Consider the following 12,312-nt stretch of genomic DNA (forward strand, 5'->3'; position numbering starts at 1 on the left):
TAGATAAAAGGAGTAATATCTTCCACAGTGTAATCTGAGAACAAGAGAGTTTTGTGTGGGTGTAGGCAGGTTTGCAGATCTTACAGCTGGACGATGAGAGAGGTTTTGTTTATTGGTTTAGTTTTCAAGGAAAAGGGCACAATTTCCTCTGCTGAGGGTAAAGAGAGAGACGTTTGGAAGTAGAGGTGGAGTCCAAGTTTGTAAGAGAAGGAAAAAGGCTCATTCTTGTCATGGAAAGAGAAACCGTCAGCTGCCCAGAGGTGCACAGAAGGACTGCAATGCAGACAGATGGCCTCTTTCTTCAATCAGGCCACTCTGCACATCTTCACTCTCACCAGCATGGTCTAAGCAGCCCCATCTGCCGAGCTACAGCAGTAGACAAGCCTCCCTGTATGCTCTGTCGTCCATTCTAACTCGTGCTGCTCACGACAGCCAGAGAGATAGCAAAAAACACAAATCTGTTATCCCTATTATTCTATGGTCAAAACCCTTAATGGCTTCCTATCATTATTAAGATAAAGACCAAAATCTTTAACTCAAATAGTGTGACCATAAAATACATCATCCAACCCCGGAGCCTTTCAAGATTTATGGCACGTACTATTTGCAATGATGCTGGGAAAGCTAATGTAAAGTAGGACCGCCCTGGGCAAAACGGGATTGAGTATTACCTTGTATATTAGATGGTACTTGGCTTAGCTACTTCACCCTTCTCCAGCTTCTTTCACGTCACATTACCCTCAGCTTTCTCCTTTCCAGGTAAACAATTCTTTTTATTTTTCTCATATGCCCACCTCACTCCCACTGCAGGTATTTTGCACTTGCTATTCCATGCACAAGAAATGTGAACTTCTCCCCACTCAGAGCTTGGAAACACACCATGGATTCAAGGTTATCGAAAAAGAGATGTTACCACGTATGACAGTTGTGAAGGGAAGGGACTGATGAGTGTTCATAGCAGGGACCAGACCACCACCCCCCCGGAAATGACAAGTCTGCATGAATATGGAGGTATAACCAAGATCTGCCATATCTTCCTTGTGGCGATGAGAAAAGGCTTGCTCAGGAAGCAAGGTGAGAAATTCTGACTAACTGTAACATAGTCCTTAAAATGCTGTCTTGACTTGTTTTGAGGTCTTGGCTAGAGGCCAGTCACTTCCCCTTAAGCAGCTTAAATCCACGTTCCAACCACCTGTGCAATGGGGTCTCACATTCAGGGCTGCTACACACTCACCTGAATTGTCCCAGACAACAAGGACTCTCTGTCCAGAACCTGCCGAGACGATGTGAACTGGGCAGTCCTAACCCTGCTTCCCCGGCATCACCTGTCCTTCCCCCAGAGGCCACTCTCAACACTTGTGTCCACAGCTTCTGCTCCCTTTCCCTGCGACCCACTCACTACTCACCCGAGAGACCCTGCTCTTTCTCCCCAGGGCTCTAGGAGTAACGAAGATGGGAGGCTCTTTCCATTTTCTCTCTCTTGATCCAAATTTGGCCTCACTGTGCTTCAGCCAAGACGGTGTGGTTAAAACAGAGACCTCTTGCCTACAGCCTCCCGAGGACCTCTGAAATATGGCATGATGTGGTGGTGCTCCACGGTGTCTGTCTCTTTGCAACCCCCGTGGACTGTCACCCGCCAGGCTCCTCTGTCCAGGAGATTCTCCAGGAAGAACACCGAAGTGGGTTGCCATGCCCTCCTGCAGGGGATCTTTCCAGCCCAGGAATCAAACCCACGTCTCTTGCATCTCCTGTATTGGCAGGCAGACTCCTTATCACTGTGCCACCTGGGAAGCCCTGCTACCAGCTGTTAATCCTCAGAAACTTGGAGGAAATAAACCTTTGGTTATTTTTGACTGCCAAGTTTGGGGATAATTTGTTATGCAGCAATAGATAACTAACATTCAAGCTAATGTTCCTCAAAATTGGCATGATATTTGGGCTTTTTCCCCTCTCCATTAAATTAGATTCCTTTTGTCTGAAGCCTAATTTTTTCTGATCTCCCTCTTGCATATATATAGGAAAGAAAGAGTACACACACACACACACACACACACACGCACACACACACTCTCTCTCTCCAAACAAACAATATATCTGGCAAGAGAATTATGCTTCTAATTCAGATCAAATTTTATAAATGATATATCTTTGGAAGTGATTCATCCATACACCTGCTTCACAGATTTTCATATAATCAAATCATTTTACCATAATTTGATTCTATCACCATTCAATTCAATGAGTTAAGTGAGTGCAAAGTGTCTGCTTAAAATTCTGGCTGGAAGTGACAGGAATACAAAAGAAGGAAAGTATACAATTCCTGTTCTCAAGGACTTAATGGTTTAATTAGCTAGTTCTCCAACTTTAATTAGTAAACTTGATAAATATGCAAATTCTCATTCCATATCAAGATTCTGATTCAAAAATGATCTCTGGTGACATAGAAATCTATGTATTTAAAAAGTTTCTGATAGAACTTTGGTACAACTGTACGCTAGATAATCCCTTGAAAAAATGCCCCATTTTAGGATGCATATAGAATGGTGACTAAGGAGTTAATTTTTTTTTTAATATCAAAGAATCAAATCTAAAACATGCATCACTGGATTTACTTAGAGAGAAATCACATCCTCAACAAGGCAATGGCAACGCTGCAGGATGGACATTAAAATCCTTAGTTCTAGGGGCTCTGTGATGGCCTGGAGCAATGGGAATGGGTGTGAGATTGGAAGAGATTCAAGAGGGAGGGGGCATATGTATACCTATGGTTAATTCATGTTGATGTATGACAGGAATCAAACCAATATTGTAAACCAATTATCAATCAATTAAAAAAAAAAAAAGCAAAACTTGAGTTCTGGGTCTGCTTGTCCATCCATCTCTCTCACACCGAACAAATTAGTTTACTTCGCTGGGTCTCAGAGTCTTCACCTGTAATGCCAGCAAAATGTATTCAATATTTCCTTAAAACATTCTCAGTCTTTAGAATTAGACAAATTCAGAAAGCAAGTTGCTAGACACCAGTGTACTATTTTTGCCACACTCTCCCAAGATATGTTTTCTCTCCAGAACGTCTCTTCCTCAGTTTTTAATTTACAAAACTGAGTTAATCATGTACTATTCGCATGATTGATAAAAGGACCAAATGAAACAACGTAAGTAAAATTGCTTTTTCACTGTAAAGAGTGCTCAGTGAACATCCCCAAACTCTGCAGGAAGGATTTTACCTGCCTTTTCTCATTTAAAATTCTCAACTTCCTATGACAAAATTAGTATTCTCTGGTGGCTCAGTGGTAAAGAATCTGTCTGCAATGCAGGAGAGGAGGGTTGGATCCCTGGGTTGGGAAGATCCCCTGGCAGAGGAGGCAATGGCAACCGACTCCAGTATTCTTGCTTGGAGAATTCCATGGGCAGAAGAGTCTAGCGGGCTACAGTCCATGGGGTAGCAGAGTTGGACACAAGTTAGCGACTAAACAACAATTGTATTTTTACAGTTGAGCACAACGATAGAAAAGTTACAGAAGTGAGCTCATGTCTCACAGCAACTTACAATATGGCCTCATAGCTCAGGTTCAAATTCAGGACCATCTCACCATGAAAGCTGACATAACATGGGTAACTGGAACTCACACCATCACAGGGGAGAGAAGCCTTCTTTATCCTTCCACTCCGGTATCTCTTACATCTCTGGCGGTAACAATCACTGAAAATATCCGCTGATTCCATCCTTTCCTCCGAATCTGCATTTTCGGCATGGAGAATCTCTACATGCCTTTGGTGATTCTTACCATTGAGGACTTTTGGAAAGCATGCTTCTGTCCATCTCTTTTCTATTGATTATGAGTACCCAGGAGAGGCTGGCTTCCCTGGTGGTTCAGCAGTAAAGAACCCGCCTGCCAATACAGGAGCTGCAGGAGAGCGGGTTCGATCTTTGGGTCGGGAAGATCCCCTGGAGAAGGGAATGGCAACCCACTCCGGGATTCTTGTCCGGAGAATCTCATGGACAGAGAAGCCTGGCAAGCTACAGTCCATAGCGTTGCAAAAAGTCAGACATGACTGAAGCGAGTTAGCACGCACGCATCAATGAGAGGTGACTTTCATCTTGTATTTGGGGCTTGACTGAATCTTATGATTAAAATCTCTAGCTCAGAATGAGGGCTATGCCAACTGCATGGCCCTGTTCTTTCAGACTGAGCCTCCTCCGTGGCCGGCTTCGCTGCCTGCTGCGGGATAAGGGCTCTGTCTCATCCCCAGCGGTTCCCAGATAAACAGCTGCGCTGCTGCATTCATTGTTGCTGAATCCCCTCATTGTCCATAGGAAGTCTCTGGCCAGCGCAGGGCGCTGGGAAGTCTAGAGACAGGTCAGCAACAGAGCTTCCAGGATTCCTTTCTGCACTAGTCATCTGGCGAATTTTGTGCCTGGCTGAACTCCAGGGATTCTAACAGAGGGGGGTGCAGCTCTGAGAAAATGCAAATAGCCTCAAGATTTCTTACAAAATGAAAGGTTTTATCCACTTTCCCCGTTCCTGAGTCATTACTGATCTTCCATCCTTGTCAATTCAAATGTGCTTTTCAAAATAATGACAGCAAGACATAGAGGCATCTTCAAAAGACAAATCTCATGAAGGAGTGATTAAAATACAAACAACGAAGTAACATTTCATACCTATTATGACTTTTCATTATGCCTTTTCTGTCCATAAGATTAGATAAGCTCCATTTGGCTAGGATTTGTTTTTTTTTTAACTTGCTCATAAAGTTTTTCCAAACAGTGCCTGGCAGAATGTGTTATTGAGCACTTTGTGCATATTTATTGAATAAATGGAACAACTTTAACACATCTCTACAGATATGAATAAGATTATTTGAACATATCATCTGTCTTGGACTATTCCAGACTGAGATGGGTTATAGGAGTAGATAATTTAAAAGAACGGTACTTTTCTCTCCAGCATTAAAAAGGAAGTAGAATTCCTGGAGTGGAGATGGATGAAGATAGCTAAATCAGAAAATTAATTTTCAGTACATCCAGCTTCTATAAAGTCACAACCTAGCATTATATAACCTGAATCCATCTCACAGACATATTTTATTTGGTCTTCATGTGGTTTTGAAAAAAAAAAAATAAGCCACTTAAAAAATCACATTGTTTCACATAAAAATCGAGGTTTCTGTCTGTCCTTGCAAAATCAGATCATCTGGCTAGACGTGGTTCTAAATTCCACATGACAACCATCAGTGGTTACCCACAGATGTTACCTAGTGAGACAGTGTGGTACCACAGTATTTAGGTTAGATGTGGTTCTAAATTCCACAAAGCAACCATCAAGGGTTATTACCCACAGATGTGACCTAAGGAGCCGGTGTGGTCCCGCAGGGTTTAGGTTCTTTGGAGGATTATAGTAGAATCTTTTGGAAGTAACACACGCTGTCATTGTTATCAGCAGCATCAGTACTTCAATACCTCAACATCATCAACATTGTGATACTTACCCACCAACTCTGCACAGACCTAGGATGGGGATCCCGACATAAATATTACACCATCTTTCTCCTTGACTCCTCCTCTGTGTTCTAATCCAACAGAACTTTGTGCAGCAAAGGAAGTGTTCTCTACATGTGCTGTTCAGCATTATAACTACTAATCACAAGAGGCTACTGCACACTGGGAAATGTGGATAATACAATTAAAGAACTGTATTTTTTATTTTATTTAACTTTACCTAACCACACATGGCTAACAGCTACTATACCGGACCACACAGCTTTAAAGCTTCACTCAAATATAGCTTATTTTTCCTTCCCTGTCTGTCAAACTCTGCTCTCTGGACTTGAAACTAATTTATGTTCCATCATAAGAAACTGGCAATATTTTATACAGGTTATCTCTTTAAGCAGCAGTCCCCAACCATTTTGGCACCAGGGACCTGTTTCATGGGAAGATTTTTCCATGGATGGGGGACAGGAGATGGTTTGGGGATGAATCCAGTTCATTACACATACTTTGCACTTTATTTCTATTATTATTACATCAGTTCCACCTCAGTTCATCAGGCATTAGATCTCAGAGGTTGGGGGCCATTGTCTTCAAGGACAATTTAACAGTTTTGCAATGAAAAGATGACATTTAAAAACATGAATTCTTTGGATCCCCTTCCCCACCCTACCCTGATGATTCTAAGCAGGGACTCAGATCTCATATTATACGTGTTTAACAAGTGTCTTCTAGGTGATTCTTAGAATCAGGTAAATTTAATTCAAAGAGGGACAAGGATGAGGAGTGAGCTTGCATCATGCAATGAACGTGTAGGTGTTTTTGAACAAGTGCCAACCTCCCGGCCCACCTTCCACTGCCCCACCCTCACCTCGACCTCCCCACCTCGACTACCCACCCTCAAGTCCATTCCTTCGACAGGCCTCTAAGAGGGAGTGTGGCCCTCTGGTGAGTCATTTCCTAACAGGCACTTTTCAGATATGAGCCAGCTCTGTTCTCTTGTGATGATTTATGCCCTAAACCCACAAATGCTACCCCCTGCAGCCATGTTTGAACCAGGTGACCTTGAACTGCTTTCCATCACTGTGTGTGTCATGATAGAACCCCGACTGTGCTGTACAGCCATCTTTTCTCTCCTGAGACTTTGAATTTGGAGTTCCAAAAGGAGAAATGATGGTAGGATCAAGATGATAAAAACTTACGATGGGGGCAAACCGGTTTATTCAGATTGCCATGAAGGATCTGGTAAAGCGATTCCTAGGAAAAGAGAAAAAAGAAGCGAACGCTCAGAAGCAAAGAGAGGCACCTCCCGGCCTTGGATGGAAGGAGAGAATGACCCTCCTCACATCCGAGTGGCTCTTCAGTGAGGACAGGGTGCAGGCGGCTCTGACTCGGGTGACAGAACTGAGTGGACTTCACGGTTGACATCAGACAAGGACCGCCTGCCACACTGGCTGAGCTCTCACTGCTTTCTGGGGAATCCATAAAGAACTGCAAGCTGGCCACTCAAGGACCCAAGACAAATGTCTCTGCTACCTTCCAGTCTATTGTTCTGCCCCAAAACATGCAATACAAGTTCCACTGTTCCCAGATGGTCTTAATTTTTCTCTCCTCTCTCTTAGAAACCCTCTTTACCTCACTCTTTCCTGTGAGAATAAACAATTAGCATAGGAAAATAAACTCACTGTGAAGTAGTTACCCATGTGTTTCTGGGTATTCTACAACACCGATTCCCATCCTTAGGTAATCCCTGTGCTCCGGTCAGCCTGGGGATGGTTTGGTTACATATCCAGACAAACCAGCGGAGACGCACACACAGGTGTGTGGGGAACAAAAGAACCCTTGTCCTAGAATAGTAACTCCAAACTAGGTATGCACCCCAGGAGCATTTCAAAGGTGTGGACTATTGGATTGGACACTCAGGGATTCTTAATCCATAAGGCTCAGATAGATTTGAGAAACTGGCATGTTTTTACAACACCTTGGTCTTTCTAATGCTAGGGGGTACAAGTATTTTAATTTCGAAAGCACTGTCCGAAAGGAGAGTCACCTGGATGGCTCAAGCAGTAAAGAATCTGCTTACAATGCAGGAGACACAGGAGACTCAGGTTCCATCCCTGGGTCAGGAAGATCCCCTGGAAAAGGAAATGGCAACCCACTTCTGAAGGAGTCTTTGGGGCCTAAAAAAGAAAACAACAATTTCAAAGGCCCTTGCTGAATCACCTAACTTCGGAGAAAACAAAACAGAACTTTAGGTCCCGCCCTGATGCTCCAGGCCAGTTGCATCTATCTGGGACTTATCACCCCCTGTCCAGAAACCTTCCATCCTCTACACCTGCCCAAAAGACTTATCACCGCTTGCCCAACTACAAATGCTATCTCAACTAAAAAATACCCAAAACATCCCGCCTGATTAATGTTTCCCTTATCGTTTCCACAAGCCTCCCTACAAATATGGAGCCTCCCTGATCCCTCTCCGTGCTCAGCCTGGTCGTTAGGCCAACTGTCGACCCTCCTTGTCTAAATAAAGATAACCTACTTCTGTTGAGGTCGTCTTTCCTCTTTCTGCCTCGGCCCGAACTATACCTTACAACTTCAGTATTCTTTCCTGGAGAATCCCATGGACAGAGGAGCCCAGTGGGCTATACTCCATAGGGTGGTAACGAAGCGGACAATACTGAATACATGATGGATGGATTAGCCCTAAAGGAAAAAAAAATCAGATATTCAAAAATATGTTTGTGAGGTGTATGTGTCCGTGTGTGTGTTCTGATTTTTTTAACATCCGAAGAGGATTTCTGATAACCCTGAAGTCACATTTTTCCCTTACTGTTTTAAAGTCATTGATTTACTGCCAGTTTTGCCTGGAAGCCTAGCCCAGGCTTTCATATGAGGTGAAACAGCTGGGTTCAGCAGTGTCTTTGGTCAAGAGAAGACAAATGGACCCAGTACCGGCTAAACAGAAAGCCATGTGTGAACAAATTAGGTAACAGCTAGCTCAAGAACCAGTGGTAAAGAGCGGACTGAAAACCCAGGGGAGAATTCAGGACTTGAACAACTACTAACCATTTGCACATAATCAATTTTTAGAGTCAGGGGGCTAGGGCAAAGTTTCTCAAACTCAGGAGTATTGACATTCTGGGCTGGAAAATTCTTTAAGGTTAGAGGCTGGGAGGTTGTGTGCATTGTCGGGTGTTGAACAGCCTTCCTGGCCTCTTCTCTCTAGATACCAGCAGTGCTTCACCCCCAAGTGTGATGATGGAGCACTTCTCCAGACTTTGCTGAAGGTGCTGAGGGGCAAAACTGTCCCCAGGAGAGACCACTGTTCCAGAGGCACGGGGTGGGGGTGGGGGATGGGTGGAGGGAAAGAGGAAGGGTCCCACGCTGGGGCTGGGCTCCCTTAATAAGTTTCATCTCCTCTAAAACTGTCTTTCATAGTAAAAGCAGGACTATACGTAAGCAGAAGTGGTAGCAGTAAAATGTCCTATTTACAAACACGAGGTTTTAGTGGACTTACAGGGAAACTTCTTTCCTCAGAAGTTGGCTTTGGTATTTTTGAAATTTCATAAATCCTGTTACTGTCATACAGACTTGTACAGCTGGATAAACAAACTCAAAGAACACTCTCAGCCACATCTTCATTAGCAGCTCTGCAGGCAGAATCCCCGTCACTTTGAGATGTTTTGTATTCAAAGCAATCACAGAAAGAGTATTTCCAGATCCTACTGCCTGCTTTAAATCTGCGGTTTTGTCTTTATCATTGGGGTGGCCTATTACTGCTGGCCAATTGTGCAATAACATTTGCAGCTTAAGTTTGGTGTCTGTACAGAGCTACTACCCTCCCAAACTCTGGCACAAAACTAGTCACAGCGGTGCTCATGGATCAATACAATACACCTCTGGCCTTGATAAGTGGTTCAAGGAATCTGCATCTGAGCTCACGCAGACAAAACCATGCCAAAGAAGAGATATGCTAAGGGAAGAATAACTAAGTCTTCCCTAGATTCAAACGCCTGAGCTCTACACCAGCCTACACCTCGGAGACCTGTGCACAGTCAGCTGCTGAACATACAGCAATTAGTTCCTTGACATCCTTGTCCCAGTTATTAAGAGTCCACCAGAATAACAGATCACGGACAAATGCGATTTCAGTCAAGGGACTTTATGTAGTTCTTGGTTTGTTTTATTACTTGCTGTTTATCCTTCTGTAAGGTGATGCAGTATTTACCTATGTTCTAAGGCTCAGAACTTGAATTTATCTTAAGAATAAAATGTCTTGCAGAAATTCTCCTTAAAATGTTGACCAGCTTCCTTCTGAGGTTTCAATTGAATTAAGTCCCTCCAAGACATAGCTCTGACTCTGTGCTGTGGCGAGGTCCTCTGCACCATTGGGAGAGTAAGAGCTTCTATTCTACTCAGAATTCAGCAACCCACTTTAGATGTTTATGACTGTTTCCTAGCCTGCCATAAAATGAGGGTGATAATTCATGTTCAACAGTCGATACACACTCCACACAAAGTGCTGGGCTCTGAGTTAGGAGCTGAAGAATTTAAAAACAGAAAAGAAGAAAAAGAAAAGGTAAGAAAAAAGAAAGAAAGAGGAAAGAGGAGGAAAGGAAACCTCCTGCTTTGGGGAATCTAGTTGAGAAAGCATCATCTCTGATGTAAGCAGAGTGGCCGGAGGTAGCTGCTGCTGCTGCTGCTGCTAAGTTGCTTCAGTCCTGTCTGACTCTTAGCGACTCCATGGATGGCAGCCCACCAGGCTCTTCCATCCATGGGATTTTCCAGGCAAGAGTACTGGAGTGGGGTGCCATTGCCTTCTCTGGCTGGGGGTAGGGTTGAAAGATATTCAAGTAAAAAAAAAAAAAAAGATTTTCATTAAGTGTTTTGAAATGACAAGTAAAATCTCATGTAGATTTAAGATCTTTTTATATTACAGGATATAGCAGGAAATCCCTACAGCTAGAGTGATAGACTCCATGGTTCTCCTCTTCTATTAAAATAGATACGGCTCCAGGATTCTGAATTTAGCAGCTGCTGGTATATGTGTCTCTTGCCACACTCATAAAGATTTTTAATGCACAATAACATAATATATACCTCATGCCTTCTGTGGCTGGATGCATTATTTCTAATTAACTAACTTCGTACCATCTTCATGTGTGGAAGGAGCAATAATTGGAGCTATCCATTTTTAGTTCACAGGAAGCAAGACGCTCTTCATTTGTCACAGAACCGTTTACTTACCACCCTTTCTTGCCAATGATTTGAAACAATCAGCTGTAGCTCCTGTTTAGTTTCAACAGACTCACAACTGGGAGACGATGCCAGTTCAAAGTGAATTAACCAGAGAGTTCATCTGGAAATGCTGAAAGGCCTGCTGCACCCCACAGCTTAGGTGCAGACGCTCAGGGCAGACCTGAAAGTCATAATGTCTGTACCGGAATGCATTCATCTGTAAAGTGAAAATGATTATATTGATGTTAAATCTGAAAAGAAAAAGCAAAGGTTTGGATGGAAGTTAAAATATTCCCCTGGCAGATGTTAGTGTTTGTAATAGTTCTCCACGGTTCACTTTGCCCTGTGTCATGAGGCATTTTGGATTCACAGAATAAAAGAATCCCATCCACACATTTTGTTCTTAGAAACGGTCTGCATATTTACTCACTGTATTTACTAACACGGATTCCTAGTCACTTTCTAAAGCTCCTCTTTGCAGAAACTTATAACAATCTTTGCATCTGGGCTCCTCTTTCCTCCAACTCTACTTTCTCCTGTAAGGGAGGCTAGAAGCCAGGAGTCATCTTTCTCCATCGTGGGTCATATACGGGGACAGTCCCGATGTTTACAGGAAGTTCTGTCTCTAGAGGTTGGAGGAGGACCCTTGTTTCAGAATGAATCTCAGTGAAGGAGATGAGGCACTACGTGAGCCCAACTGTTGACGCTTCAGCTCATTTCAAACATAGGTACAGTCCTTATGAGAGGGGCTGAGACTGACCATGACCTGACAGAGCTTTGAGGAGAGCACAGTAGTCAGCCAGGGAAAATATAGCACATAAAACAAATGATCTGAGGCTGAATATATTTACAGATAAAAACTATAGCGTGGTTAGGGAAAAACCTAGGGTGTATTTACAGGAGAATTTAAGCATCTGAGCTGGGACAAGTATAATGAGAGAACTTCAACAGTCAGAAAAACTTTCAACCAGTAAATTGGAGTGTCGGGGGCAGAGAACACAATGCAGGAAGGAGCTGGATAAGCATAGTTACAGAAGCCGCAGGCAAAAAGCAAGATGGGCCATTTGGACAGAGGTAGGGTTCCCAAGAGGATCAAATAGAAGATTGACGGTGAGGCAGAGGCCATATTTCACACCCAAGGTAAATTATTTTGAAATGTATTCTGCTAGCAACAGTCTACTGTTTGGTTTTACTAGGAAGCGATCAGAGCAAGACACTTATTTTTTAATAGGCACATCTGTCCCTTTCTACCAAAATGGAATGGAGTAGGAGGAAACTGAAGGCATCACCAATCCCCAAAGGAGTTGAGTTTATTTGCAACAACTGGTATTTCACTATATTAGATGGCAGACTCAGGTTGACTCTTGGCCAAGTGTAATCTCAGATGTTAGTGAGAGGTTCCATATGTCCAGTACCACAGGAATTACAGGTGCTCGACGATTTCCAAAGTCTGGAATTGCACACACGTGTCACAGTAACTGAGCCACAGTCTTTGCTGCCTGTGGGTCTTTACTGAATTGCAGGTTCCATTTCTTGAATAAGAAAGAGGTTCCTTCCACCTGTTTGTCACATACCTTTCC

The 12,312-nt window shown here is 43.3% G+C and overlaps 1 long non-coding RNA gene across 1 annotated transcript in view; it reads left to right on the plus strand.

Annotated features, from left to right (window-relative positions):
- LOC138985423 (uncharacterized) overlaps positions 1–2,744 on the plus strand; it is a 43,882-nt gene extending 41,138 nt beyond the window's left edge. The window contains exons 2-3 of the long non-coding RNA XR_011462479.1: positions 811–1,074; positions 1,552–2,744. This is a non-coding gene — a long non-coding RNA (uncharacterized lncRNA). The remainder of the gene's footprint in view (positions 1–810; positions 1,075–1,551) is intronic.
- Positions 2,745–12,312: the final 9,568 nt, after the last annotated feature.

The sequence above is a fragment of the Bos mutus genome, chromosome 24 (assembly GCF_027580195.1).
Source record: "Bos mutus isolate GX-2022 chromosome 24, NWIPB_WYAK_1.1, whole genome shotgun sequence".
Lineage (NCBI taxonomy): Eukaryota > Metazoa > Chordata > Mammalia > Artiodactyla > Bovidae > Bos > Bos mutus.